This window comes from Felis catus, chromosome D4, assembly GCF_018350175.1.
Source record: "Felis catus isolate Fca126 chromosome D4, F.catus_Fca126_mat1.0, whole genome shotgun sequence".
Classification (NCBI taxonomy): domain Eukaryota; kingdom Metazoa; phylum Chordata; class Mammalia; order Carnivora; family Felidae; genus Felis; species Felis catus.
The window spans coordinates 82,844,211-82,867,417 of record NC_058380.1 but is presented as its reverse complement, the minus strand read 5'-3'; the positions used below and the strand labels follow the sequence as shown (position 1 = coordinate 82,867,417).

The window sequence follows — 23,207 nt, the reverse complement described above, 5'->3', positions numbered from 1 at the left end:
TGAAGTCCCTGGAATCTTTTTTAGGCATCAATGTTATCACCAAAACTTCTGGGATTTCTAATTTTTCCCTTTTATATAGAGCCTGTAACTATCTATCTCTAACCTGCATATTTTTTGAAAGTAATTTTTACTTCTGTATGTTGTGCACCATGACCTCGTCCAGGGTATTGAAAAGATAGCTCCAGTATTGTTAGTATTTATTACGGTGACATCTGTCTTATATAAACCATATAGCGATGATAACATTATGTTATAATGGCATTCTCTAATAGCTCAAAGCATTGCTCTTATTAAATTTTATTGCCTTAGTGACTTTATAGGCTAGTATTACTAGTTTGATAAAATCAAGCGCTGTACAGATAAATAAAAACCCAGATTATATGTATGGTCATAGAAAGACCCAGACGAAAGGAGACCAAAGCATTTCAAGATTAAGACCGTAATAGTTATGACTGTGGTAGCTTGGTAAGTGATTTCATTTTTCAATGAATTTTTAAAATACAGGTTCGATAAGCATTTGTGTAACTGAACTACGATTTTCTTCTTTAAGGCCAGTGGTCACTTCCAAACCTTTGATGCTGTTGGCTTCCTCAGCATTAATCATTGTTTTATACTCAGGTCTCCAAGGATGCATAAATTATGATAATGGAAGCAAGAGGAGGGCTGAAGCTTGTGGTTGCTGCTGCCTTATTGTGTCCACTGGGATGGTGTATTCTGTGTGCTTGTCCTCTGCAGATTGTTGGGCTGAGAACTGGATCCCGTTCCCTGCAAAGCTAGAGACAACAATGAATTTTAAAAGGCACGAGAGTAGTCCTACTCATCTGTTTGGAACTCTTATCGACTTGATGGACCAAAATTATTCTGGGGATCTTAGGAAATCTCACGCAAGCATAGATTGTCTCCTTCCTCACAGTTAATCTGTTTTGTAGGGATTAGTGGCAAATGCTCAAATAATTCACATTGTTACCTCTAACCCCCCCATAAGGAAAGATTGCAGTCAAGCCACAGAGTTTAGTTTTCAGGTTTTCTCATGACTGGTCTCTGTCAGCCATTGCAGACTGTTGAGCTCGGTGTGGTCCTGTTCTCCGAGCAGGAGCCAGACAGTGGTTCCTTGTTTACTCTTCACATTTTTCATTTTAAAAGTGTGCCACTTGTTTTGGGAAATTTGGGAAATAGGATATTTAAAATGCAATATAAAATTTTCCCAACACTCAGGTAAATTCCTGTTATTTTATAACGCATATTTTTCAGTCTGTTGTCTGTTTACATATGAGAGAATACTGCATGTATTTTTTTCTGATAAATTTGAGATGAAATGAATATTTTTAGGGAAAATACATTACCAAAGTAGATGAAGAAGAGGTAGAACACTTACCTGGAGTGATGTGCATGGAGGAATTTGATAAAGTTGTCAAAACACTACTCATAAAAAGTTTCTAGTTCCAGATGGCTTAGCTAGTCAGTATTCACATCTTTGTGTAGAGGATGCCTGTGTTATTTAAATTGTTCTAAAATATGCTTTCCGATGTCTTGCTTCTTCATCTTGCTAAGTTGCTGTAACCCAAATACAAAAATGCTGGACAAAAAGATAAGATCAGTCTGTACTTTTCTTTTTGGTCTTATTTATGACAAGGAAACTGACATTGGATAATCCGCAATCGTGGTGGTGTTCCAGCCATGTGTTTGAAATCCCACAAGAAAATAAACTTCGTTATATTTTGAATATAAAATGCTATTACATTATTCACTTTAGATATAAATAACTTATACATTAAAGCTTTTACCCTACAAAAGATGATTTATCATCTCTAAGATATCAAAAACAGCAATAAAAAATTTATTTTCCATTCTCTGTGGCTGCCTCTCAAAATCACCTCGAAATTGCCTTACATGATGCAGTACTGACTTACTATTTCTCACACTTCTGTGGGTTGGCTGGGCTCTCACCTCAGCGTTTCTGCTCTATGCGTTGTTGGCTGGAGCCACTCATTCAGCTCGGAGCTCCGATGTCCAAGATGGCTTCACAACTGTGTCTCATGCTTCACCTGGGTGGCTGGAACAGCTGGGTCCAAACTGGGCCTTTCTCTGTCTCCATGGCCCCTCTCCTTTCGGGAGCCCAGCCTGAGATACATGGCGGCCAGATTCCAAAAGGATGCAAACAGCTCCAAGCTGCCAAGCCTGCAGAGGCCCAGGTCCCAAAGTGGATCCGTGTAATTTCTGCTGCGTTGGGTTGTTCAGAGCAAGTCACTAAGGCAGCCTGACTGAAGGAGACGGCAGCAGGCTCCATGGCTGGGGGGGAGGTGGCGTGTGCCAGAGGCGAGGGACATGTCTGAGGATAGTCTACCATATTAGTTTAAACAGAGCATTGCTAAGATCTGCAAGCCCTCTGTGTGCTCCTTCCCTGAATTTACCCTCCTCTTGTCCCTCACTCCCGTCCCGCATAACCTCTGCTCCTCCCCCCACTGTTTTCATTGTCTTGCTTTTCATGATCGCTTACCACATATGTAGGTATCTCTAAATAATGTATTATTTCGTTTGCATAGTTGACATATATATTTCTTCGAGTGATCTCTGAAGTTTCAATTTAGAGTACCTACATTGAAGATTATTTACAAGACTCAGAGAAGCAACCAGAGCAAAACTAAATTCGCTTCTGCTCCCAATTCTTAGGTATAATCATTGGTAACATTCTGGTATATGTTAACACGTGTGTATACCCCCAAATTTATATCAAACATCTCTTGTTCTCTGAATCTATTTCTTGAGTTACAGTGGTAAGGACTTCTGCTTTATCTGATTTTGTAATAACTGGTTCCTGAATTTTGTATGACAAATGGCAAGAACTTGGATTTACTAGAGATTCATTTAAACATTATTTGACTCTGTTAGGATGGTTAGAGTTTGCATAGTGAAGGATGAGATACGTGTGTGTGTGTGTGTGTGTGTGTTTGTATGGTATGTAACTTTAAGCAAAGGAGGCAGAGGATCATATAGAAATGCTGCTCTTTAAAATTTAGGATGGGGAGGGGTGCCTGGGTGGCTCAGTTGGTTAAGCATATGACTTCAGCTCAGATCATGATCTCGTGGTTCGTGAGTTCGAGTACCGCATCAGGCTCTGTGCTCACCACTCAGAGCCTGGAACCTGTTTTGGATTCTGTGTCTCCCTCTCTCTGCACCACCCCCCCACCCCCACCCCAAATAAATAAACATTAAAAAAAAACATTTTAAAGTTTAGGATGAAGAAATGGTCTTAGTAAGTAGGTGACAAATATTCTGTCACAGTCCTCAAACTTTAGTATGCATGACAGTCACTTGGAGACCTTGTGAAAGCACAGCTTGCTGGACCTCAAGCCCAAAATTTAAGTAGGTATGGTGTAGGCCTGAGAACTTGTATTTTTAAATTTCTAAGTTACAATTCTGCTGGGCCGGGGACCACACTCTGAGAACTTCTGTTCTACAATATGATTTTTTTTTTTTAACGTTTATTTATTTTTGAGACAGAGAGAGACAGAGCATGAATGGGGGAGGGTCAGAGAGAGGGAGACACAGAATCTGAAACAGGCTCCAGGCTCTGAGCTGTCAGCCCAGAGCCCGATGTGGGGCTCGGACCCACACACCGTGAGATCATGATCTGAGCCGAAGTCGGACGCTCAACTGACTGAGCCACCCAGGTGCCCCAAAGGGTTGTTACATTCTTAAGGCCTTTAGTATGTAAATCCTAATCATATGCCAGAAGACTGTATTCATTATATTCCCAACTAGGAAAATATGAGAGATGTAAATGAACATTCCAAAGTCTCTGAGGGACGTTTCCAAATGGGTCTCTCAAAATAATTTAACTGAAATAAATGTACTGCCAACATAAGGTTATTATTTTGTGAGGGTAGTACTCCTTTGGATGTAAAAATTCCAATATATTAAAAAAGTATTGCACATAGATTTTAAATATGTCTTCCTCAACCCTCCCAACATGTGGACCAACATGCCGTTTATCATTTATAATCTTAGAGTGAAATCTCTGTAATTTTCATTTCCTGTTGTAATTTGACATAAAGATATCTTTCAAAGCAGTTCTTCCGGGGATAATAATTTCTAATCTTGAATGCTAAAGATTGGATCTGAGTCTCATGTCTGCCACTTACTTTGTGACTGCGTTAATAATCTAAGCTCTGGGGCGCCAGGGTAGCTCAGTCGGTTAAGTGTCGGACTTCCGCTCAGGTCATGATCTTACTGCCTATGGGTTCGAGCCCCATGTCGGGCTCTGTGCCGACAGCTCAGAGCCTGGAGCTACTTCGGATTCTGTGTCTCCCTCTCTCTCTCTCTGCCCCTCCCCCGCTTGCACTCTGTCTCTCTCGCTCTCTCAAAAAGAAATAAACGTTAAAAAATCTAAGCTCTGATTGTCATTTCTGAAATGACAGTAACCCTTGGAGTTGTTTATGTAGAGAGAGTGGGTATTTATGGAACAGGGCCATATTCTCTTGCTATAGCCCATGGAGTTCTGCCTGAAGTCACCTCCTTGTGTGAGCCTCAAGGGAGGATCACAGTGAGAGACCAGTTGGTGGATTACTGCACTTTTTATTCTGGTGGCCTTGTTTTTGCCTTGAGAGGGTGTGGGGGATAGAGTTAGCTTGGGACTGATGACTACTCTTGCCTGTGTTTAGAATACGTCTCTTTATTTTCCTGTTTAGGTATCCGCTATACTCCTTTAATCTTTTCACTGGATTGTTTTGAGGATTTTATGAATGCTAAAACATGTGAAAGCTCTTTGAAAACTATAGTCTTTTTTGAACTCAAAGTAACATGATGTTTGGCTCTATTCAGAGACTAATGGAAAGAATCACTTAATGGTCCCCGAGGATAGTTAGTATTAGAGAGCCAGGTAATTATTTATATTCCTCTAAATTGTTTTCTGATATTTGTTACAGATTTTTGTTACAGATCTTTGTCATGGATTTTTGATGTATCAAATGTTCCCAACTTAAGAGGGGGTCATTTAAATAAGTTTATAAAATATGTATTTGGAATTATAAGTCTCCTTAGACACAACTTCATCCACAGCATTTAATTTCTCAGATCAGTCCATACAGGCCATTTCATCCTTTGTTTGTTTGTTTGTTTGTTTTTGGTGAGGAGAACTTGGTGCAAATGACAGTTTGGACTTTAAAGTCATACAGACTTGAGGTTCAATCTCAGTTTTGTCCCTTAGCTGCGTAACCTTGGGGAAGTCTGTTAACTTCTGAGATGTGCTTTCTTCTTCCATAAAGAATGATTGTGCCTATTTCATAGCATGGCTGTGAAGATTGAAAAAGGAAAATGTGAAGTCAGTTTGGGGCCCATTGGCAAACAGGTCCTCAATAATCATTTTCTTTCTTCTTACCCTCTGAATATATTGTTGTAAGTTTTCCTATTCATTTTGAGTTACTACAATACCTTGGGGTGTTGTTTGTTTGTTTTTTGTTTTTTTGGTACATATTGCTAGATTGCCCTGAACGACTAAATTATAGATATATTTTAGCCTCTTCATATTGGTAGATGTTATGTAATAAAGGAGAATAAAGTCAGTTTGGAAAATTAGGTCATAATAATGTGTATCTTTAGGAATTTTCTTAGAAAACATGCTTTTAATTAATTAAACAGTTACCCCATTTTAGGTACTAGAAGTTATTCCTGATCTGCCGCACAATGGCTGTTTGCAATAACTGACTTTTTGATCCTTTTATGAATTAGATTTGTTCAGTGTGTGCAGTTGTTTATAGTCACGCAAATTTATTGAAGCAGTTCTGTGGTCAAATGTGTATTTGGGAGGGGGGATGTCAGACTTTACACATTTGCTGATTATCTAGTTAGGAATACTGCTTATGCTGGTCAATGGTTCCTGCTGATTTAAAAACAGAAGGTGCATCTGTAGACAGTGCTTAGATGGTATAAAATTGGTTGCATTAGCATCTGACACTGCAGGAGAGCAAATTATATCTTGAACGAATAATTTTAAAGAATACAGCTGTTTGTGATATCTTTGTAATGAAGGTACCATTTTATCTCCATCGTTTTACTTTCAATAAGATTTTAATTTCCTACCTAACCGCATCACTTCTTTTCTAGTGGGATTTAGTCTTTATGGGTTGAATCGTTTCTAGTTTTATATTTTTAATGAAGAAGATTGTCAGCATTAGGAATTCCTGTAAGGCATTTTAATTCATTTGTTTTCAGCTGAAGTTGAAACTGTTGCTAACCTCACACAAATATCAGTGAATAAGACTGTAACTGATTGGCTTTAAACATATTTTATTAGTATTAATATTATTCCAATTATTGCATCTTTGGTTTTTCTTGTTTAAATATCTTTTAGGTAGCATCACTTGGACACAGGAAACTAACGTGCATTGTTCTCTTAATAAAGACGTGGTTGTTCTCTGATTTGATTGTTCGAATTGTGTGAATTGGAGAGTAATGTTTTTTTAGCATGACACTTTGGGAACTGCTACTTGGTTAGGATACTTTTGTTCCAAGGTCTCTTTGAGTCAGTTCCTATTAAAAGTGAAATGTGACAACCTGTATAACAATGAGAATATTTGAACAATACAAACTTGTATTATTATTGTATGGCTTTGAGGAAAACCTCATACTGTGTCTAATTGAATTGATAATGCTTAATGAATTTTTAAGCCAAAGAGTACCTTTTTTGTTTCCTTGACCATTGAGTTTATGTTTTTAAGTATATGTAAAATATACCATAAAGTAGGTAGAATGCTGAAAATTTGCAGCCTAAAAGATAATTATACAGCAGTTGCATTATAGCATTTCCAAAGAAATACTGCTAAAAATTGTATTCTCAATAAGTTCTAATAGATGGCAGAAGGAAAGGGTAAAGAATATTAAATTAACATTTGCTTTCATTAATAGTTCCTGTGAATTTTTATAAAAGAATTGATCACAGTGAATTTATTTGGTAAATTATCAATCTCCGTATTACATACCTTTGTAAGAATGCCTTGGAGTGTCATATTCAGAAACATATCATTAACTTAAAATGGTGTTCTTTCCCTTTTTCAAGAGAACAAGGAATTTACATTTAACTGCTTGATACTAGCTATATTATGTAAATTATTATGGTAAATGTAAAATTATGTAAAAGCCTCCCAAGTAGTTATAAAGTAGTAGTAGTTATGAGGATTTCTATCCAGTGAAATAATTTTTGTTATTTAAGAATATCACTGTGAATGAAGTTTAGTGATGATTACAGCAGTAGCAAGTAAGCATTTCTCTTTTTTTCATGTTGTAACTATTGAAATAAACATTACTTAAGTGACCCTTTTCTAAATCTAAGCTTTGGAAAAGAAAGGAAAGCCATGAGAGTATGAATTTTGAGGGCTAGGTAAAAGTTGGGGTTTGTGTCCCCATGAAACTCTTAAAACTTGGTATTTCGTGACTGTTAAAGAAAGCTGGTAGGAATGTCTGACCACTTTGCTCATTGCCCAGTATTTTCACTTGCTAGATGGTTTTGTATCTGGATTCCTTGTGCTTTTATTGGATAAAGACATATTGGTCTTTTTTTTCTTGGGTCTAAGAAAAGTTGACCCAGTATGTTCTGTTCTACCAAATATCCCTAGCTATGGCTTGCCATGTTGAAGGGATATTAAAAAATACCCAACCCTTTCTTTAAACTTTTTTTTTTTTTTTTTTTTTGATGAGGAGGGCTTTGCCAAGAGCCCTTAGGAATTAGGAGTAAATGGCTGTGATCAGACTGTTCTGCTATTTTGGAGAAACAACTGACTATCCACTTAAAAACAGTTGCTTGTGGGCGCCTGGGTGGCGCAGTCGGTTAAGCGTCCGACTTCAGCCAGGTCACGATCTCGCGGTGCGTGAGTTCAAGCCCCGCGTCAGGCTCTGGGCTGATGGCTCAGAGCCTGGAGCCTGTTTCCGATTCTGTGTCTCCCTCTCTCTCTGCCCCACCCCCGTTCATGCTCTGTCTCTCTCTGTCCCAAAAATAAATAAATGTTGAAAAAAAAAAAATTAAAAAAAAAAAAAACAGTTGCTTGCTCATAGCCTTCATAAAAATAAATTTCAGTTGGATTAAAGACCTACACTAAAAAAGGAAAAGTTCATAATATTTGAAGAAAATGTGAGAATAGTTTTAGAATTATAGATAGGAAAGAATTTCTTGACTAAGATATGAAAAAGCACAAATCCTGATGGAAAGGACTTGATGTAACCAAACCTAAAATTTAAAACCTTGGTATGGCAAAAGAAACTATAAACAAAATAAAAATTTCAGATTAAAGGGAAATTTTTGCGAGGCTTGGGACCCAAATACATAAGGGAACATATGCAAGAAAGAAATAGGAAAACAGGCAAAAAGTATTAAACAGGTCACAGAAGAAGAAACCCAAATGGTTGATAATCCTATAAAAAGATTGCATCATTAAAAATCAGGGAAATACCAATCAATGCCAAGAGATACCATTTCTTACATGAGAGTGGCAGAAAAATTTAAAAGTTGAATAATACCAAGTATTGGTGAAAATGTGGGCGGACAAAAACTCGTAACTCTTTTGGTAATACCTAGTAGAGTGAAAGGTGCTCATACCCTAGGAACCAGCAGTTTCACTTTTGAGTAGATAATGTAAGGAAATTCTCACATATGCACAAGGAGGTATAATCAGTATGTTCATAGCATCATTTTTTAAATAGAAAAATATTGAAAACTTAAATGGCCACCAGTAGAGGAAATGGATAAACTATGACTTATGTGTAATCAGAGAATTTTATAGCCATTAAAACGAATGAATCCAAATTGGACAAATCTCAAAAAATATAATTGAGTGAAAAAGCAAGCTGAAAAGGCAGTATCCAGATATGTCAACGTTAAAACCGCAAAACAACTCTATATTTTTGCCATGCGTGCATTCATGTGTATTAACAGTGTACAAGCAAGGGGAAGGCTGCACACTAACCTCAAGATGATGGCGATTCTCTAGAAGGAGGAGAATGGGATGAGTGTAGGAGGCAGTGCTTTAGCTAGATTTGTAAATAGAAATGTTGCAGAAGTTAATGTTTCTGCCCATCGGTTGGTGAATTAATAGATAAAATGTGTTAGACTCGTATAATGGGAAAGTATTCAGCTATACAAAGAAACTACTGATATATGCCACGGCGTGGATGCACTTCCCAAACATTACTCCAAGTGAAAGAAACAAGACACAAGAGGCCAGGTATTGTACGATTGTATTTAGGTGAATGTCCAGAAAAAGCAAAGCTAGAAGGATAGAGTAGATTAAGGGTAGGAAAATAGGTTAATGGTAAAGGGGCATGAGGATTTCATTGGGGTGATAAAAATGTTCTAAAACTGATTTATGGTGATGGTTGCACAAGTTGGTAAATTTACTAATAATCATCGAAGTATACAGTTCAAACTGGTGAATTATGCCATGCGTAAAATGTACTGAAGTCACCCCATAAAAAGTTAATATTAAATCTTTGTAGCAGTCAATATGAAAGTATTTCCGGGTCCAATTAAAAATTATTAAGGGGTGCCTGGGTGACTCAGTCGGTTAGGTGTCCTGACTCTTGGTTTCAGCTCCGGTCATGAACTCATGGTCTGTGGGATCAAGCCCTACATTGGGCTTCAAACTGACAGCACGGAAACTGCTTGGGATTCTGTCTCTCTCACCCTCTCTGCGCCCCTCCCCTGCTTGTGCACATGCATGCACGCTCTCTCTCTTTCTCTCTGAAATAAACTGTAAAAAAAATTATTAAAAAGGACACTTTTTCATGTCATTTACAGTTCCAGATCACTTTATTATTTTTAAAAATGTATTGAGATTTAGAAAGAGGTTAAATCCACGAAAGTAAGTATATAGCTTCATGAATGTATATAGTCCTGTAACCCTTACCCAGATCAAGATCATTTGGAGTACAGCAATGTGATTATAGTTAACAATACTGAATTATGTACTTGAAATTTGCTAAGAGGGTACATCTTCAGTAAGTGTTCTCACCACACACAAAAACGGTAACTGTGCAAAGTGATGGATATGTGGTGCAGCTGGATTGTGGTGATCATATAAGAATATCAAAACATCAAATTGTACACCTTAAATATATACAGTTTTTTGTTTGTCAGTTATACCTCACTATAAAGATTGGGTGAAACATCCTGTGTGGCACCCCAGAAGGCTCTGTTGTGTTTCCTCTTAGCGTCCTCCCTTCTCCTGCCCTCAAAGACAACTACTGATTTGATTTTTATTGCCAAGTATTAGTCTTATTTTTGAACTTCATAGAAGTGGGCTCATATAGTTTTATTCAAAAATATGTCTATGAGATTCACCCATGTTGCATATAGTTCATTCTTTCTCATTGCTATACAGTCTTCCACTGTAAATATACTACAGTTCATCCCTCTGTTGATTGACACTTTTGTTTTATAATAAAGCTACAATAAGCAATAAAGCTACAGTGAATATTCTTGTACATGTCTTTTGGTATACATATACATTTGGTTCTCCCGGGTATATATCTAAGAGGGAATTGCTAGGTCATGAGGTGGGTGTATGTGACTTTCACTAAATATTGTCAAATTTCTAAAGTGGTTGTCTAACTTATTCTTCCTCTAGCAGTATATGAGTTCTGGTTGCTCCACATCGTCCTAAACCACTCTTAATGGCTCCATTGCATGGGTTTACCATAATTTATTTACCCATTTCCCTGTTGATTGATATTTGGGTGGTTTCATAGTTACGGTATTTTGAAAAACACTCTAATGAACTTTTTTGTAGAAGGCAGTGGCTTCCATGAGTTCTATAAATGCTTTCCTAGAAGTAAAATTGGTGATTTAAAAGGCATGGGCATTTAAAATTGATTCTATTTGTGCTTCTGAAAAATTATAATTAATTACTTACCATCCAACCACATTCTCTGTTGCTGACTGCGTGAGAGTGCTTCTTTCCCCAGATGCTTCGGCCTCCAGAAGTTTTCCATACTTTTAACCTTTGCTTACCTGATGAGGGGAAGACAATGACAGGACTTATGGGACTGTAAAATTTCAGCACCTCTTTCCAACCCTTTTCTGGCATCTTGCAGGGTGGTAAGGTATGGGGCCTGGTGTCCCATCTCCTTTGGAAATGCTTTCAGTTTTGGAGTCTGCGAGGGGAAGGAAGGCCAGGTCGATCGCTTAACAGGATCTAGTCAAGGCTTCGTGCAAGAAAGGTGAACAAATTCAAGCTCAAATGGAAATATTGGCTACCTAGATAACTGTGGACTATGTTGGTGTGGGATAGGGAGCAGATACATTTCTTTGGCAGAGGCTGCCACCTCTCTTCCCTCATCTGAGTAGGAATGAGAGTCCTTGTTGACCCTTTCTTTCAAAACTCTCCTAATTTCTGTTGTACTTGAGCAACTTCGGCAGAGTATTTGTTACCTCTTATGAGGGAGAGAACACAGGTCATGTCTCTTGATGCCCTCTTAGTGCCTAACATGCTGCTTACCAGTAGTGGGTGTATAAAAAATAATTTTTTCAGTGAATGACTCCTTCACTGAAAGACTCTTTTTTATCATCTTGGAAAGGCAATATCAGGATAGTTTGACAACCTCGTATTACTGCTCAAGATTAGACCTTCTTGGAGAGGGCCAATGGTGATCAACTGAGGGCAAGGACAGGCTAGGAGCCCAGTGTGGGTTAGCAAAGGCTCCTGTCTGGCTGAACCAGGATAATAGGACAAATGTAAAAGATCAAATGTCTTACCGGGAAAGGAAGGGGAGCACTAAGACAGCAGGGCTGACCAGGAAGGGTCAGGATTTTAAGTAGAGCTCAGAAATAGAGCTGAGGTGAAGACTCCAATCATATGTAAGCAGACGGTCGCAGAGAGGAACTGAATCATTGGCTACTTTGGAAGCCGTTTAGTGTCTTTTTTTTTTTTTAAGTTTATTAATTTTGAGAGAGAGAAAGAGAGGCAGTGCAAGTGAGGGAGGGGCAGAGAGGGAAAGACACACACACACACACACACACACACACACACACACACAGAGGGGGAGGGGGGGAATGAATCCTAAGCAGGCTCCGCACTGAGCCCAATGTGGGGCTCGAACCCCTGAACTGTGAGATCATGACCTGAGCCAAAAATCAAGAGTCGAACACCTAACTGACTGAGCCACTCAGGCACCCCAAAGCTTCTTAGTGTTTTTATCTGCCTTATGCATAATGGGGGCCTTGGGAGGAAAACGAGTATTAAGCATCTGCTAGGTGCCAGCTACTGTTCAAAGTGCTTCACATCCACTATTAATCTTGAAAATTCTGTGAGGCAGATAATTATTATGCCCAATTTGTATATAGATCAGGGCCCTGGGGCTCAGAAAAACAGGTTTGTGCAGGATCACACAGCTGATAAGTAGTTGAATCAAGATTCTAATTTAGGACTGAGTTCAGTGCTCATTCTCTTTTTTGCTTGCCACACGATTATGAAAAATACTAAAAATGATAGTAATGCCTAATATATACTGGTAGCTTCCACATGCCGGCCCTTAGTTCAACTTCTTTAAGTGCATTATTTCATTTATTATGTCATAGCAGCCCTATAAAACAGATACTGTCTTAATCCCCATTTTACAGATGAGGAAGCGAAGCCCAGAGAGGTTAAGTAGCTAACACAAAGTCACACAGCTGATTACTAGAAGAGTAAGTGTCGAAATCCAGTTCACGCCAGCTTCTCGGGTTGTAGTCTGGAGTGATCTCGCCCAGATGGTGTCCAAACAACTTCATTAGCCTTGAGGGTCTGCAGCTTTCTCCTATCAGGCACGGGGATCACCTTACTGTTCACCGTTTGCATAATCCTGCAGGTGCCAGGGGCTTCCAGAAGAAATAGATCTAGAGTTGGCTGTGTATGTTGAGCTAACCCATATAAGTTACTTATATGGGTTGTCTTCCATCAGGTGAGATGGACTGTGTAAGTCCTAGGAGAGGGCCATGGTGGTGTGGGGCAGGTTCGTCCTGACTAGGATGTGTAGAGAGAAAGGCCTGATCAATGCCCTGAGATAACACTCCACAGCCAGAGTTTACTGCATCCTGTGAACTCAGTTACTCACCCCCGCCCCCTGTTGCGTCTGGGAAGAGTCAACCCTGACAAAGTCCCATTCCTATTCTTGGGGGATGATTTGCTTGTTTATACAAAGGTATCTACGTGAGGGACTGTGTGAGCAAGTCTGAGAGAAGAGCCATAACTGTCTTTGCTACACCTTTATCTCAATGTGCCCTGAGCACAGACTAATTCTCTGAGAACCCTAGTTTATTTGGTCTTGAAGAGCTTGAAGAACTTACTGGAATTTTGACAGTGGTTAGCTTTAGGCACTATAGGGTTTGCATAGGGTCTGTTTTGTGTACCAGCCTTCTGCTGCCCTCTTAACTGCTCCCTTCTCTCCCCTGCCGGCCCACAATTCCTGTGAGTCCTGTTTCTCCAGCCCTGGCTCCTCACCTGGCTCTACAGAGCTTGCCTTCCCTTGTGATTCAGCATGGATGCAGAGTCCAGAGCGTAGGGAAACCCTGAGTGAACTTCATCCAGAAGAGAGCTGTGCTTTTAAGACTGTTGAGGAAATGCAAGTAGAGGAGGAGAGATCTCACAGCGTTATTCCAAGCCAAGAATTATTGTGTTATCTCTTACAAAGTGTTATTGGTTGAAATGGAGGCTGGGCCTTTATAGAATACAGGTTTTATAGTAATGGAAGGAGGGAGGAAACCCCTCCAGATAATGAGGTGAAACCACAGAAGCAAAGTTGTGGAACCAAGCAGAGGACGGAAGGAGTCTTTAAAATTCTCATTGTTATGTCAAGTGTATCGGTCTAGTTTAGGACAGTTATTGAATTAATTGCTTCTTTTCTTTCTTTTAAGTTTATTTACTAGAGAGACAGCGCAAGCAGGGGAGGGACAGAAAGGAAGAGGGAGACACAGAATCCAAGACAGGCTCCAGGCTCTGAGCTGTCAGTGCAGAGCCTGGCACGGGTCTCGAACTCACGAGCAGTGAGATCATGCCCTGAGCCGAAGTCAGACGCTCGACCAACTGAGCTACCCAGGTGCCCTGAGTTAATTGCTTCTTAATGGAAAATAAATATTTCAGTGTGCAGACTCCCTAAATCCTTAAAAAGGGCCTATATAGAATGGTATTTCAGTATTAGCCACTACTGCTTAAATTTAAAATTTCACTTCATTGAAAGGACTTTATTTTGTTTTCTGTCTTTTATGAGAGTCTTGTTAACTCGGTAGGATGGTTGGCCACAGGGAAAACCAGAAAGAAGTGCTTTCCTCAGGGCCGTTTTCCTTTAAAGGATACTTGTAGATATGGATGTTTTACCAAAGCAGTGAGTTGTCTGAGGATTTTAGATCATAGGATGACAGAATTTTAGAGTACAAAACACTCTTTTAGTCAACACTTCCAGTTTATGTTTCAGAGAATTCACATTCAAAGACTTACTTATGATCACATAGTGGCAGAATCTAGGCCTGCTGATTCCCAATCTGATACTTTAGTATTCGTGCTAAATCTTTTTCATGTTATAATGGTTATTGCAATTTTCTGAAAGCTTACTGAAAATGATTGTGGGTTAAGAGTCAGATATTGTTCTAGGTGCAGAAGACACAAAGATAAATAAAAGTGGTTCTACGTTCAAGAAGGGTAGGGTTAGGTAGGGAAAGTCAGCAAGTACATGGAAGATTGTCCAGTGTGATAATAGCACAGAGGTATGCACAGGAAGCGTATCAGTCAAGGTCTAGTTGAAGATAAGAGAAACCACTCTATCAGAAAAGGAGTGAATACAGAGAATTCAGTCTTACGGAATCATTAGAAATCCTGAGTGTAGGAATACGCTTTAAGTTGAGTCTCCAGGAATGACTTTCAGAGTCACACTGTAGAGGTAGCTAGAAGATTCTGGAAGCTGCTATCCCAAATGTCAGCCCCAGGGTATTCCCACCTTTGACCACTTGGGCTTAGGAAGTGTCTAACAAATTTGTTGCCTCCAGAGCCATCGTGCCATTCCTGCTAGTTCTGCATTAGAAAAAAAAAAAATCTTTTTGTTGCCTCCTGGCTCTCTTCTTGCCTGTGCTCTGATTTCAGGTCTCACCAAGTGGATCTGATTGGTGGAGCCCAAATCATAGCTGGTACCCTAGTGTCAGGGGCCTTAGAGAAATAAAATTTTTAGCTTTCCAGCCTTTATAATACTAGAGGACCCATAGAAGGAGATTATAGTAGGGGTCTTACTAGTAATAGTGTTAGTAATAGTAATAGTAATGGGGCGCCTGGGGGCCCAGTCGGTTAAGCATCTGACTCCTGATTTCGCCTCGGGTCATGATCTCACAATTTATGAGTTCGAGCCCTGCATCAGGCCCTGTGCAGTTAGCACAGAGCCTGCTTGAGGTTCTCTCTCTCTCTGCCCCTCCCCTGTTGGTGCTTGCTCTCTCTCTGTCTCTCAAAACAAACAAAACATAGTAATAGTAACAATGTAATATATACATATAACAACGTAATATATACGTATAATATATAGAACACATGATTTATATAATACATTGTGTACGCAGGTGATGTAATTGTAACATAATGCTCAAAGTAGAGTGAGCCAGTCTATAGTTAAGTGGGATCAAGGCCTGAGAGGGGCAATCAACCTGCTAGTGGTGGGAAAGAAAGGCCAGAGAATTTTCACGGTAAGGAGTACCTGACCTGAGACTCAAAGATGGAATTGAAGCTGTCTCACCTTTTCTGAGGAACGTCGTACCCGTTGCTGGTATTCATCAAGTCTGTAAAATAGCTATCCTCAGAGCTCTGTCCTCAGATGAGCAACATCAGTACGACTTTGGGACTTGTTAGAAATGGAATTTCTTGGGTGCCACCCAGACTTACTGAGACAGAAGCTGAATGAAGCCGTTCAGGTGATTTTGATGCACACCCAAGTTTCATAACCTCTGCTGTATTAGTCCAGTGAGTAAGACCTATAGTCAGCAGTTGTAGATTCCTGGAAGAGGCTGGTGGGGGGCATAATAAGCTATATATGCACCGTGATTAAAATCTATAGATTTTTGAGTTAAATCTATGGGTTTGAATCTTGGCTTTTACATTTGCCCATCTGTGTGATTAAGAGCCAGTGACGTCACCTCTCCTGGTCTTCTGGGGATAACAATACTTGCAGAATTGTTGAGCTTCAGTGACACGGGTCTGTGCCTCTCACAGATGGGACACAGGATGGGCATAAAGTCTTTTGGAGGAGACTTGATGAGAAACACCCTTAAATTAATCTTTCTTGGGAAATTTTATAAAGGCATTTCAGAGTAGAGTTCAATTCAGAAAGCATTTATGGCAGGCAGTCTGCTCTGTGTTTGGCACTGTGCTTGAATGCCATGGTGCCTTGATTCTTGGGAAGAGTACAGATGGTAGAGAGATGTGGGTCCCGGCCTTGGGAACTGCTTATTTTATTAAGAAGACAAGTACTTAGACAAGGGAAGTAACAGTCTAAGATAGTAAAATAATTAGATGCACAGTCAGGTGTTAATAATTTATGATGCTACGAAAACAGTAAATATTACAGAAGCTCAGAGGAAATCAGTCATTGTGAATTGAAGTAATCAGGGGTAGATTCCTGGAAGAGGCAGATGGGGACGTTATATGTGGGCCGTTTAAGTCAAATTTCTCAGGAGCATATTCCTTTATTTACAGAGTTTTTTTTCTCCTTTTTTCTTTTTCTTTTTAAATTATGAACGTTGTTTAAAAATGTGAAAAATTCAGGAAATAAGGCAAAAAAAAAAAAAAAAAAACCCTGTAATTCCACAACTCAGACACATAGCTAGAAGTTTTGCTGGGTTTCCATTTTGTGTCTTCCGAAAAAAAAATTTTTTTTAATAGCAGTTGTTGTTACAGTGTGATACATCTTTATATTCCATTGTGAGTTAATTCTTCTTAATGCAGTGATGTTAGCATTCTCCCATGTTATTATAGACAAAACCTAATTTTGATGGTGGCATATAGGTGTTGGGTCACTTGAGTTCATTAACACTCCCAATTTTGGAAATGATGTTTGAAAAAACATAAAAGCAATTGTATTTCCTTGGGATAGATTCTGAGAAGTGGAATTACGAGGGTATGGATTGTGGGCTCAGGAAACATGTTGCCAAATTATTTGCTGGAAGGAGTGGTTGAATTTATGCTCCCTTTCTTCCTTCATTCTCTTTGACTCATTCAGTATTTATGTGCTAGGCCCTATTCCAGGTTCTGGGGATATAGTAGTGAATGAAATAGGCAAAATTCCCTGCCATCAGAAAGCATACACACTAGTAGGGGGAAACAGATAATAAGAAAGTATGTAGTATGTTGGATGATAAAATGTGCTAAGGAGAAAAATAAGACCGGGAGAGAGAACAAGGAATTGTGGGGAGAGGGAAATTATAATTTTAAATAAGGTGATTGGGCAAGGCAGCGCTGGGAAAGGAACTTGTGAATGAAGACAGATAACACATGCTTCATTCCTGGGTATTTATCTCACAGAGCGAACGGTGAGGGAAAGGGCCGCGAAGTGGAAGCATGGCTTGCGTGTTTGCAGAAAGGCAAGGAGACCTGTATGGCTGGAACAGAGTTGGGGGGCAGGCTAGTAGGAAGCGAGGTCAGAGGGTTGCTGGTGAAGGACGACCTGACTTGAGTGATAGGATTACTCTGGCTGCTGTGTGGAGAACAGTCTGTAGGGAATCAGAGGCAGGAGCAAGAGAACCCTTTGTTAGGACACTGTTGCAGTGGAAATGATGGTGACTTAGACCAGAGTGATAGTGGTGGGGATGGAGAGAAATGGTCAGAACTTGAGTTTATTTTGAAGATTCAGTTGACAGAATTGGCTGACAGATTGGATCTGAAATGTGGGAGAAAGATCAGGAGCTTGGCGTTGGACATGTTAAATTTGAGATGTCTGCTAAGGCATCCAAGTGGAGATGTTGAGTAGACAGTGAGATAAATGAGATTGGAGTTGGAAGAGGCCTGAGCTGGAGAAATAAGTGTAAAGTTGACAGTGCATGTTTGTATTTGTAGTGATGAGACTGAAAGAGACTGGCGAAGGAGGACATCAAGAAAGAAAAGTGAAGTCCAAGGACTGAGGTCTGGGGCCCTTCAGCAGGGAGAGGTTAGCAAGGAGCTTAAAAGAGAAGCCGTGAGTCAGAGGGACGACGCTCTGGAAGAGTGTCGAGTGGTGCTTATAGGCCAGGTAAGATGAGGAAGGAGGACTGATAATTGATGTTGGGAGTAAGAAGTGAGTTGGTGTGGTCATTAGTACGGGAGCAGTTTTACAGAAGTGCTGGGGCATAGAAGCTTGGTTGCCATGGGTTCAAAGAGAGTGAGAAGAGAGGACTTGGCAAGCGCGAGTATACTCTTGAAGTATATAGCTGTAAAGACAGTGAAAGAAATGGGGTGGTAGCTATGGGGGGCTTGCCCTTTTACTTTTTTTTTTACGTTTATTTATTTATTTTGAGAGAGACAATGTGAGTGGGGGAGGGGCAGAGAGAGAGAGGGAGAGAGAGAATCCCAAGCAGACTCCACACCAGCAGCACAGAGCCCAAAGTGAGGTCTGAACTCATGAAACCGTGAGATCATGACCTGTAACTGAGACTAAGAGTTGGACACTTAACTGATTGAGCCACCCAGGCGCCCCGGGGGCTTGACCTTTTAAAGAAGCATAGCAGAAATAACTGCATGTTGGCATGCTGATGGGAAAGATCCAGTAGAGAGGTAAAATTAATAACATAGAATTGGTAGAGCAATGTCTGAGTTGGCGAGAGGGGATGGGGTCCTGGTGCACAAGTGGAAGAAGGGCCTTTGCAAGGGCACAGACAGTTCATCGTATCAGTAGGACAAAGGCGGAGTCTGTGGGTCAGTGATCTCAAGTGGCTAGAAGACGTGGCAGAGGCTTGTGGGAGTTCTCTTCTGATTAATTTTCTCAGTGAAGGGGCAAACGAGGTAATTAGTGGCAATTGAGGATGGAGAAGGTTTGAGGGGAGAGAAGAAAGTATGAAATCCTCACCGTGGAGAACAAGAGAGTGAATGAATTAAGGAGAATGTGGTATAATTACCTAAGCTCACTTAGAGTAAAGAATCCAAATTTAAAGCTAGATTAGTCAGCAGAGTTGGATGTCTTTCTCTAGCCGGTACCGGGGTGCAGGTGGATCATTGGATTTTTGCCAAGTAGGGTTGACAAAGTAAGGGAGGCATAAAGATGTCGAAGTATGGAAAAGAATGGTTATAAAATAGAATTTAAACTGGGTGAGGAGGATAGTGTGGACCTGAGGTGGATGAAGGGGAGTGAAAAGATTAGTAGAGTGTCCCTGTGGGGTTGAAGAATGAAGACAATACTGTAGGGACTGAACTAGAAGGGAAAGTCATGGTTGGAGGCTTAGGTGCTGGAAACTGATTATTGAGGGATTTTCCGGTTTTGGTAACTGCAGAGTTTGGGTATGACCATGGGAGTGAGTAGCTGAGATTGGGTAGAGGATCAGATCCTTGGCAGGGAGGAGGCCAAGGAATCAAGAATTCAGGGATTCGGAAGGATTGTCTGTGTGCATAGTGGAATCACTAAGACTTGTGGTGGGAGTGGCAGTGGAGTCAGTGTCCGTGCACCAGGATCCGTGTGACTCAAGGAACGAGGAGTAACCCCGGGATTGGTAGATGAGAACAGAGTGGGGGTTGGGGAGTGTAGTTGGAGAGTAGTTCGGTGACCTCAGGTTAAAATCTGGAATTTTGGACGATGAGGGAGAAAGGTCCAGAAGTGGAAACAAGGAACAGAGGCTTCCGGGATGGAGAGGAAGCATTCGGCAGTGGAGAGGGCTCCAGAGGAAGCCAGCAATGGGTCAGGGTGAGAACGTAAGAGTGGGAAGGGAGCTTAGTGCGAAGAGATTGAGAATTCTACTGATCACTGACCAGGAGTGCCAGAAGGCGAGTGAAGGAGTTTCAGTGAGTGTGCCAGTTTTGTCGTTCCTTTGCCAGCTACACTTCAAATTCATTGCACTTGTGATGGAGGACATGGTTCTCTGTCTTTTTAATTTTTTGAAGTGCCAGTGTAATTGAATGTTAATTCATAGAAGAATATACAGTTGGCCTTGTTTGTAGATTGTGCTGCCTGACAGCATGAACCGGAAGGGTCTGATTTGGATGTGGGAGGAGGAGAAAGATGAGCAGAGCATGTCCCGTTTTGTGGCAAAGCCGATTGATCAGGCTGGCTAGGTTTGGAGATTGATTTTTAAGAAACAGAGATGAAATTGGGTGGTTTGGTCTTAATGGCCAGGCCAAGGATTCTAGACAAGTCTAGCTTTACAGCACAAAGGTCTTGAAAGATGTTAAAAGTGGAAAAGGTCCTCAAAAAAATGGAGTGTAGAATTGTCAAATGATCCAGCCATTCCAATTTTGGACATATATCCAGAAGAAGTGAAAACAGGGACTTGCACAAATATTTGTACACTCCTGTTCATAGCAGCATTATTTACGATAGCCAGAGCTAGAAGAAACTCAAGTGTCCACAGATAGATGAATGGATAAATAAAATGTATACCCATTCAGTGGAGTATTATTCATCCTTAAAAAGGAGGGAGGGGCGCCTGGGTGACTCAATCGGTTAAGCATCTGTCTCTTGGTTTCTGCTCAGGTCATGATCTCAGTTTCGTGAGTTCGAGCGGGGTTGTCTCTGTCTCCCTTCTCTGTCTGCCCCTCCCTGGCTCACGCCATCTCTGTCCCTCTCAAAATAAATCTATAAACTCAGGGGGAAAACGGGAAATTCTGACACATGGCCACAACATGGATGAGCCTTGAAGACCTTGTGCTGAGTGAAATAAGCCAGTCACACAAGGATACATACTGTATAATTCCACTTATATGAGGCACCTAGAGACGGAAAGTAGAATGGTGATTGCTAGGGGTTTTGGGGAGGGGGGAAAATTGGAAGTTATTTAGTGGGTTCAGAGTTTTAGTTAGAGAAATATGAGAAAGTTTTGGCAGTAGATGATAGTGATGGTTGTACAGTAATTCAGTAGCTGGATTGTGTACTTAAAAATGTTAAAATGGCAAATTATATATATATTTTACTCTCTGCTACCCTCCCACCCCCCACAAGTGGTATAGGATATATAGGTGCTGCTTCTTTAATGGTACAGACAAGGACTAGGCAGCAATAGCTTGTTTCCAGGGCAAGAGAGGCAGAATTCTGTCTGTAAGAAAGTCTTCTGGTTGACAGGCACAGTATATATCCCTTGCTGAGGTGTCAGCTCTATCAGTACTAATGTGGTAGTTTGGCCTTAGCATTGGGGTTCTCAGTATGGTTTAGAGGCAGTGGAAACACATTTCCCAAGTAGGAAAACATTTTCTCTGTGTTCTTATTCATTCGGTTTAGCAAATAATTTCTTTCGTAGATAATCCAAGGATAACCTCTACTCTATAAAAATACTCAAAGTTCATCGGAATTCATCTTTTCATTCTTTTTTTTTTTTTTAATGTTTATTTATTTTGAGAGCTAGAGAGAGCGAGTGCCAGCAAGTTTGAGCAGGGGAGGGGCAGATCCCTCCCTCGAGATCGTGACCTGAGCCAAAATCAAGAGTCGGACGCTTAACCGACTGAGCCATCCAGGCGCCCCTTGGAATTCATCTTTTAATTATCCTATTTACTAGTTGAATTGAGTGCTAGTTACTTTGGAGTCATTTTATTTATATCCTCAACTTGGCAAAGGAGTTTAAATCGAGAAATTGGAAAGCTCTCATTCATAATCTGCTAAGGCCTATTTCATGACAACATGTTTTGGTTATTTGTCCAGATGTATTCTTATTGTTGAGTCACAATAATAACTAGAAGACAGATCCACGGGAGGACATACATAAATAAAGCCAAAAAAGAAAGCCACTGTTGGATTCTTGGGAGTCTGATGGATCCATGCTGAATCCCAGCTCTGTTTCTTAACTGAATTTGTTCTTAGCCTCACTTCTCTTATTTATAAAACAGGGATACATGTACTTACCTGGCAGAGTTGTTGTTATGATTAATTAAGATAATAAAATAAACCATCTCTGGCAACAACTGGGATACATAGGCATTCAGTAAATGTAGCTGGTAGGTAATATTGTAATTATTACTGCAAAAATGTTTAACGGAACTGTTCCTGAACCCCGGAATGCAAACTTAGAACGCAAAGAAATTAGCAGAAAGGTCCTTCCATTTATACAGAGATTCACCTCAGGGTTTCTGTAAATCTGGGAGAGTCCCTAGTGCATTTGATGTTTACAGATCATTAGCAAACAGATGCCAGGAGGCAAATAAACTGTAGCTTAAGGATTTTCGAACCACTGACGATGAAGAGAAAAGCAGTTTCTGATAAAGTTATAACATCTCTAAGTACGTAGTGGCAGGCAATGGGAAAATTTTAATTGGGTTTATAAAAGTTTATTTCAGGAACACATGTACTTCCAATTTGAGGCATACCTATACATCTGTAGCCATCTAATTTATAGTGCTTGCTTATTTCTCCACTGGGGTTAATAATAAAACAACAACTAATATTTATTGTGTGCTTACTTATATGCCAATGTGTCTTTAGGAAGGAAGCCTGTAGTGTTCAGAGGCTTGTTTTCAATGGGATGTTTTAAAATTGGCCTTTTATCCATTTAGAGAGGCGGGTATTTAAGGAGTGTGTTCTGTTTATTCTATTTTGCCAAAATATGTGTTGAGCAGTTGTAACAGGGCAGACCTTTTGCAGGAGACCAAGCTAAATAGAACACGGGCCCTGGCCTCACCAGATACTGACTCCCTGTCCCCTGGACTGTTCACAAGGGGGCCTGTGGTAGCACGAGATGAACCATGCATGGTCTGGTCCTAGATTCCACGTCTGGCTCTGTCACTACTTCCCTGAAGCTTTTCCTGTCCTTGTGAAAATTGGGTTCGATGCCCTTCTTCTAATCCTGGCACAGCACTTGGCAAGCTCTGTGGTTATCGTTTAATTCTGCGGATTCTCCGCTAGGGTTACACTGTAGACTCCTTGAGAGAGCAAGGACTGGCCCCTTCTTCATCTGGGCCAGTCACTTCTGCATATTTATGCCGTGAATAGATACTGATTTTCTAATTTTGGACAAATGGTAACCTATTGCTTTCTTTAACGATGATGCACTTATGATAGTCCTAATGTCATAGCTTTTTTATGAAGATAAAATTAGAAATTTTATTTTAAAT

General features: G+C 40.3%; 1 protein-coding gene and 1 long non-coding RNA gene across 9 annotated transcripts in view; one reads left to right on the top strand and one right to left on the bottom strand.

Moving 5' to 3' along the window:
* The window catches only part of DENND1A (DENN domain containing 1A), a 510,341-nt gene that overhangs the window by 100,535 nt on the left and 386,599 nt on the right, over positions 1–23,207 (top strand). The window lies entirely within an intron of this gene.
* LOC109493601 overlaps positions 5,048–23,207 on the bottom strand; it is a 59,500-nt gene continuing 41,340 nt past the window's right edge. Inside the window, exons 3-4 of the long non-coding RNA XR_006589172.1 lie at positions 10,899–10,996; positions 5,048–5,291 (exon numbers count right to left, since the gene is read on the bottom strand). This is a non-coding gene — a long non-coding RNA (uncharacterized LOC109493601). The remainder of the gene's footprint in view (positions 5,292–10,898; positions 10,997–23,207) is intronic.